This window comes from Heterodontus francisci, unplaced genomic scaffold (assembly GCF_036365525.1).
Source record: "Heterodontus francisci isolate sHetFra1 unplaced genomic scaffold, sHetFra1.hap1 HAP1_SCAFFOLD_1101, whole genome shotgun sequence".
NCBI lineage: Eukaryota > Metazoa > Chordata > Chondrichthyes > Heterodontiformes > Heterodontidae > Heterodontus > Heterodontus francisci.
In genome coordinates, this window is record NW_027140211.1 from 75076 (window position 1) to 82500 (window position 7425).

The following is a 7425-nucleotide window of genomic DNA, read 5'->3' on the forward strand; positions in this document are numbered from 1 at the left end:
ACTTTTGCCCTTTTTGGTTAATGATTTCATACTTTTTACTTACTTTTGCGATTTTTGGTTCATGATTACTCTGCTTACTGGTTAACCATTTGCCCTTTCGGACTTGGTCTCTGGACATTATTTTCGACTTTTTGGTTAATGATTTCACACTTTTAACTTAATTTTGTGCTTTTTGGTTAATGATTTCATACTTTTTACTTACTTTTGCCCTTTTTGGTTAATGATTACTCTGCTTACTGGTTAACCATTTGCCCTTTCGGACTTAGTCTCTGCACATTATTTTCGAGTTTTTGGTTAATGATTTCACACTTTTAACATATTTTTGCGATTTTTGGTTAATGATTACTCTGCTTACTGGTTAACCATTTGCCCTTTCGGACTTAGTCTCTGGAGATTATTTTCGACTTTTTGGTTAATGATTTCACACTTTTAACATATTTTTGCGCTTTTTGGTTACTGATTTCATACTTTTTACTTACTTTTGCGCCTTTTGGTTAATGATTACTCTGCTTACTGGTTAACCATTTGCCCTTTCGGACTTAGTCTCTGGAGATTATTTTCGAGTTTTTGGTTAATGATTTCACACTTTTTACTTACTTTTGCGATTTTTGGTTAATGATTACTCTGCTTACTGGTTAACCATTTGCCCTTTTGGACTTAGTCTCTGGAGATTATTTTCGACTTTTTGGTTAATGATTTCACACTTTTTACTTACTTTTGCGATTTTTGGTTAATGATTTCACACTTTTTACTTACTTTTGCGATTTTTGGTTAATGATTACTCTGCTTACTGGTTAACCATTTGCCCTTTCGGACTTAGTCTCTGGAGATTATTTTCGAGTTTTTGGTTAATGATTTCACACTTTTTACTTACTTTTGCGATTTTTGGTTAATGATTTCACACTTTTTACTTACTTTTGCGATTTTTGGTTAATGATTACTCTGCTTACTGGTTAACCATTTGCCCTTTCGGACTTGGTCTCTGGACATTATTTTCGAGTTTTTGGTTAATGATTTCACACTTTTTACTTACTTTTGCGATTTTTGGTTAATGATTACTCTGCTTACTGGTTAACCATTTGCCCTTTCGGACTTAGTCTCTGGAGATTATTTTCGAGTTTTTGGTTAATGATTTCACACTTTTTACTTACTTTTGCGATTTTTGGTTAATGATTACTCTGCTTACTGGTTAACCATTTGCCCTTTCGGACTTAGTCTCTGCACATTATTTTCGAGTTTTTGGTTAATGATTTCACACTTTTAACATATTTTTGCGCTTTTTGGTTAATGATTACTCTGCTTACTGGTTAACCATTTGCCCTTTTGGACTTAGTCTCTGGACATTATTTTCGAGTTTTTGGTTAATGATTTCACACTTTTTACTTACTTTTGCGATTTTTGGTTAATGATTTCACACTTTTTACTTACTTTTGCGATTTTTGGTTAATGATTACTCTGCTTACTGGTTAACCATTTGCCCTTTCGAACTTAGTCTCTGGACATTATTTTCGAGTTTTTGGTTAATGATTTCACACTTTTAACATATTTTTGCGCTTTTTGGTTAATGATTACTCTGCTTACTGGTTAATTATTTGCCCTTTCGGACTTAGTCTCTGCACATTATTTTCGAGTTTTTGGTTAATGATTTCACACTTTTAACATATTTTTGCGCTTTTTGGTTACTGATTTCATACTTTTTACTTACTTTTGCGCCTTTTGGTTAATGATTACTCTGCTTACTGGTTAACCATTTGCCCTTTCGGACTTAGTCTCTGGACATTATTTTCGAGTTTTTGGTTAATGATTTCACACTTTTTACTTACTTTTGCGATTTTTGGTTAATGATTACTCTGCTTACTGGTTAACCATTTGCCCTTTCGGACTTAGTCTCTGGACATTATTTTCGGGTTTTTGGTTAATGATTTCACACTTTTTACTTACTTTTGCGATTTTTGGTTAATGATTACTCTGCTTACTGGTTAACCATTTGCCCTTTCGGACTTAGTCTCTGGACATTGTTTTCGACATTTTGGTTAATGATTTCACACTTTTAACTTAATTTTGTGCTTTTTGGTTAATGATTTCATACTTTTTACTTACTTTTGCGATTTTTGGTTAATGATTTCATACTTTTTACTTACTTTTGCGATTTTTGGTTCATGATTACTCTGCTTACTGGTTAACCATTTGCCCTTTCGGACTTGGTCTCTGGACATTATTTTCGACTTTTTGGTTAATGATTTCACACTTTTAACTTAATTTTGTGCTTTTTGGTTAATGATTTCATACTTTTTACTTACTTTTGCCCTTTTTGGTTAATGATTACTCTGCTTACTGGTTAACCATTTGCCCTTTCGGACTTAGTCTCTGCACATTATTTTCGAGTTTTTGGTTAATGATTTCACACTTTTAACATATTTTTGCGATTTTTGGTTAATGATTACTCTGCTTACTGGTTAACCATTTGCCCTTTCGGACTTAGTCTCTGGAGATTATTTTCGACTTTTTGGTTAATGATTTCACACTTTTAACTTAATTTTGTGCTTTTTGGTTAATGATTTCACACTTTTTACTTACTTTTGCGATTTTTGGTTAATGATTACTCTGCTTACTGGTTAACCATTTGCCCTTTCGAACTTAGTCTCTGGACATTATTTTCGAGTTTTTGGTTAATGATTTCACACTTTTAACATATTTTTGCGCTTTTTGGTTAATGATTACTCTGCTTACTGGTTAATTATTTGCCCTTTCGGACTTAGTCTCTGCACATTATTTTCGAGTTTTTGGTTAATGATTTCACACTTTTAACATATTTTTGCGCTTTTTGGTTACTGATTTCATACTTTTTACTTACTTTTGCGCCTTTTGGTTAATGATTACTCTGCTTACTGGTTAACCATTTGCCCTTTCGGACTTAGTCTCTGGACATTATTTTCGAGTTTTTGGTTAATGATTTCACACTTTTTACTTACTTTTGCGATTTTTGGTTAATGATTACTCTGCTTACTGGTTAACCATTTGCCCTTTCGGACTTAGTCTCTGGACATTATTTTCGGGTTTTTGGTTAATGATTTCACACTTTTTACTTACTTTTGCGATTTTTGGTTAATGATTACTCTGCTTACTGGTTAACCATTTGCCCTTTCGGACTTAGTCTCTGGACATTGTTTTCGACATTTTGGTTAATGATTTCACACTTTTAACTTAATTTTGTGCTTTTTGGTTAATGATTTCATACTTTTTACTTACTTTTGCGATTTTTGGTTAATGATTTCATACTTTTTACTTACTTTTGCGATTTTTGGTTAATGATTTCATACTTTTTACTTACTTTTGCCCTTTTTGGTTAATGATTTCATACTTTTTACTTACTTTTGCGATTTTTGGTTCATGATTACTCTGCTTACTGGTTAACCATTTGCCCTTTCGGACTTGGTCTCTGGACATTATTTTCGACTTTTTGGTTAATGATTTCACACTTTTAACTTAATTTTGTGCTTTTTGGTTAATGATTTCATACTTTTTACTTACTTTTGCCCTTTTTGGTTAATGATTACTCTGCTTACTGGTTAACCATTTGCCCTTTCGGACTTAGTCTCTGCACATTATTTTCGAGTTTTTGGTTAATGATTTCACACTTTTAACATATTTTTGCGATTTTTGGTTAATGATTACTCTGCTTACTGGTTAACCATTTGCCCTTTCGGACTTAGTCTCTGGAGATTATTTTCGACTTTTTGGTTAATGATTTCACACTTTTAACATATTTTTGCGCTTTTTGGTTACTGATTTCATACTTTTTACTTACTTTTGCGCCTTTTGGTTAATGATTACTCTGCTTACTGGTTAACCATTTGCCCTTTCGGACTTAGTCTCTGGAGATTATTTTCGAGTTTTTGGTTAATGATTTCACACTTTTTACTTACTTTTGCGATTTTTGGTTAATGATTACTCTGCTTACTGGTTAACCATTTGCCCTTTTGGACTTAGTCTCTGGAGATTATTTTCGACTTTTTGGTTAATGATTTCACACTTTTTACTTACTTTTGCGATTTTTGGTTAATGATTTCACACTTTTTACTTACTTTTGCGATTTTTGGTTAATGATTACTCTGCTTACTGGTTAACCATTTGCCCTTTCGGACTTAGTCTCTGGAGATTATTTTCGACTTTTTGGTTAATGATTTCACACTTTTTACTTACTTTTGCGATTTTTGGTTAATGATTTCACACTTTTTACTTACTTTTGCGATTTTTGGTTAATGATTACTCTGCTTACTGGTTAACCATTTGCCCTTTCGGACTTGGTCTCTGGACATTATTTTCGAGTTTTTGGTTAATGATTTCACACTTTTTACTTACTTTTGCGATTTTTGGTTAATGATTACTCTGCTTACTGGTTAACCATTTGCCCTTTCGGACTTAGTCTCTGGAGATTATTTTCGAGTTTTTGGTTAATGATTTCACACTTTTTACTTACTTTTGCGATTTTTGGTTAATGATTACTCTGCTTACTGGTTAACCATTTGCCCTTTCGGACTTAGTCTCTGCACATTATTTTCGAGTTTTTGGTTAATGATTTCACACTTTTAACATATTTTTGCGCTTTTTGGTTAATGATTACTCTGCTTACTGGTTAACCATTTGCCCTTTTGGACTTAGTCTCTGGACATTATTTTCGAGTTTTTGGTTAATGATTTCACACTTTTTACTTACTTTTGCGATTTTTGGTTAATGATTTCACACTTTTTACTTACTTTTGCGATTTTTGGTTAATGATTACTCTGCTTACTGGTTAACCATTTGCCCTTTCGGACTTAGTCTCTGGAGATTATTTTCGAGTTTTTGGTTAATGATTTCACACTTTTTACTTACTTTTGCGATTTTTGGTTAATGATTTCACACTTTTTACTTACTTTTGCGATTTTTGGTTAATGATGACTCTGCTTACTGGTTAACCATTTGCCCTTTCGGACTTAGTCTCTGCACATTATTTTCGAGTTTTTGGTTAATGATTTCACACTTTTTACTTACTTTTGCGATTTTTGGTTAATGATTTCATACTTTTTACTTACTTTTGCGATTTTTGGTTAATGATTACTCTGCTTACTGGTTAACCATTTGCCCTTTCGGACTTGGTCTCTGGACATTATTTTCGAGTTTTTGGTTAATGATTTCACACTTTTAACATAATTTTGCGCTTTTTGGTTAATGATTACTCTGCTTGCTTGTTACTGATTTCCCCTTTCGGACTTGATCTCTGGCCGTTCTTTTCGACCTTTTTGGATAAGGTTTCCACACTCTGAAATTATTTTGGGCTCACTGATTAGGCGAGATCAAGGGGGCATGCCTGGGCACTTTGGGCTCAGTTTGGGAAGGCGGCGTCCGTGTGCTCCTCCGCCCTTCCCGCACTTGCGGCTAGGTTTGCCAAACTGCGCTGACCCGCAGCCCTGCCTTTTTGCCCACGGCACGGAACGACTCAAGTCTGGCTCCGTTCCAGGCCGTTGCCTCCGGCTGCCCGCCGTCCGGCCGGCCTGGGACGTACCCCGGCTGACGGCGCCGGAGGCCCTCTAGCAGCCACCGGTGCCGCGGGCCAATGGGTCCGGGCGTTCCGGAGCTATCGGTGGGGAAGTGCTCTCCCCTTTTCCTGACGCCGTTCGCCCGAGCAGAGGTGCAGCCTGACGGGACTGCTGTCGCCTTCCGCGGCGCACCGGCCCCTTTCACCTGCCGTCGACCGCGCGGAGCTCGGACCTCCCTCCCCGAAGTTATGGCCCCGGCGCCGGAGGGTGCCCGGGGCCGGGCATTCAGCGGGGTGAGTCTTCACCTTCCCGGTCAGCCTGCGGGGTCGGTGCGCCGGCACTCGACGCCGGAGGGTCCCCTCTTTCCGTAGAGCCCCGCCCGGTGCCGATCGGCCGGCGGATTGCGGAGCGAACCGCGCCTGACCGACGGGCCTCGGAAACCCGTTGCAGTCGACGGGGGGGAACCGGACAGCGGGACGAGGTGCCGATTCCACCCGCAGATTCGATCCCGAAATCCCGCGGGATTCGGCGGTCCGACCCGACAGATTCAAACGTCGCCCGGGCGGCCCCCAGCGGTCGGGCCGGCCTGGTTCCGCCACCGCCCGATGCCCCTCGCCCCCGGCTACCGCCGGCCGCGCAGACCGAGCGAATGCGGCCGGACGTCCGGCGGCAATCGGCCGGAAAGCGGTATGGCCATTTCCTACTGTCCCTCGGACGGGCAGAGGGGCGGCGCCGGGGCACTCGCGGACCAGGCCGCGCCCCTCCGAGCCCTACCGCCTGCCGTCGACCGCGCGGGGATCGGACCTCCCTCCCCGAAGTTATGGCCCCGGAGCCGGAGGGTACCCGGGGCCGGGCATTCAGCGGGGTGAGTCTTCACCTTCCCGGTCAGCCTGCGGGGTCGGTGCGCCGGCACTCGACGCGGGAGGGTCCCCTCTTTCCGTAGAGCCCCGCCCGGTGCCGATCGGCCGGCGGATTGCGGAGCGAACCGCGCCTGACCGACGGGCCTCGGAAACCCGTTGCAGTCGACCGGGGGGAACCGGACAGCGGGACGAGGTGCCGATTCCACCCGCAGATTCGATCCCGAAATCCCGCGGGATTCGGCGGTCCGACCCGACAGATTCAAACGTCGCCCGGGCGGCCCCCAGCGGTCGGGCCGGCCTGGTTCCGCCACCGCCCGATGCCCCTCGCCCCCGGCTACCGCCGGCCGCGCAGACCGAGCGAATGCGGCCGGACGTCCGGCGGCAATCGGCCGGAAAGCGGTATGGCCATTTCCTACTGTCCCTCGGACGGGCAGAGGGGCGGCGCCGGGGCACTCGCGGACCAGGCCGCGCCCCTCCGAGCCCTACCGCCTGCCGTCGACCGCGCGGGGATCGGACCCTCCTCGCCGAAGTTATGGAGGTAGGACCGGGAGGCTGCCCAGGGTCGGGACTTCAACCGGCTGCCGCCACCCTTTCCCGCCTGTCCCACGGGCTCGGAGATCCAGGCCCTGCAAAGACCCTCCGGTCGCCACCCGACAGGTGCTTTACCGGAGAAATCGTAAACCGGCGTCAGGGCCGGACCTGTCCCGCAGAGGGCAGCCTGCGCCCTTATGCTTTCCCTTTTGCTTTGGCCCCGCAGTAGCAAATGGTTCACCGATAAGTCGGGAACCCACACGCCCGGCCCCACCCGCCCATCCTTCCGCAATGCATCGCCTAGACACACGCACCAAGGGCGCTCTCCTTCCCCCGCCTCCCACATCCCACAGGATGTGCCCTCAGACCACGGCGCCCACACAACCACCCACCCACCCAACCTTCCTAAACACGCCGGCAAACATGCATACAAACACGGCCACCTTCGCAAATTCACCCCCACGCCGACTATTAAGCCCGGCAAGACTCATTGCAGCCAACCGCGGCCAAAAGTT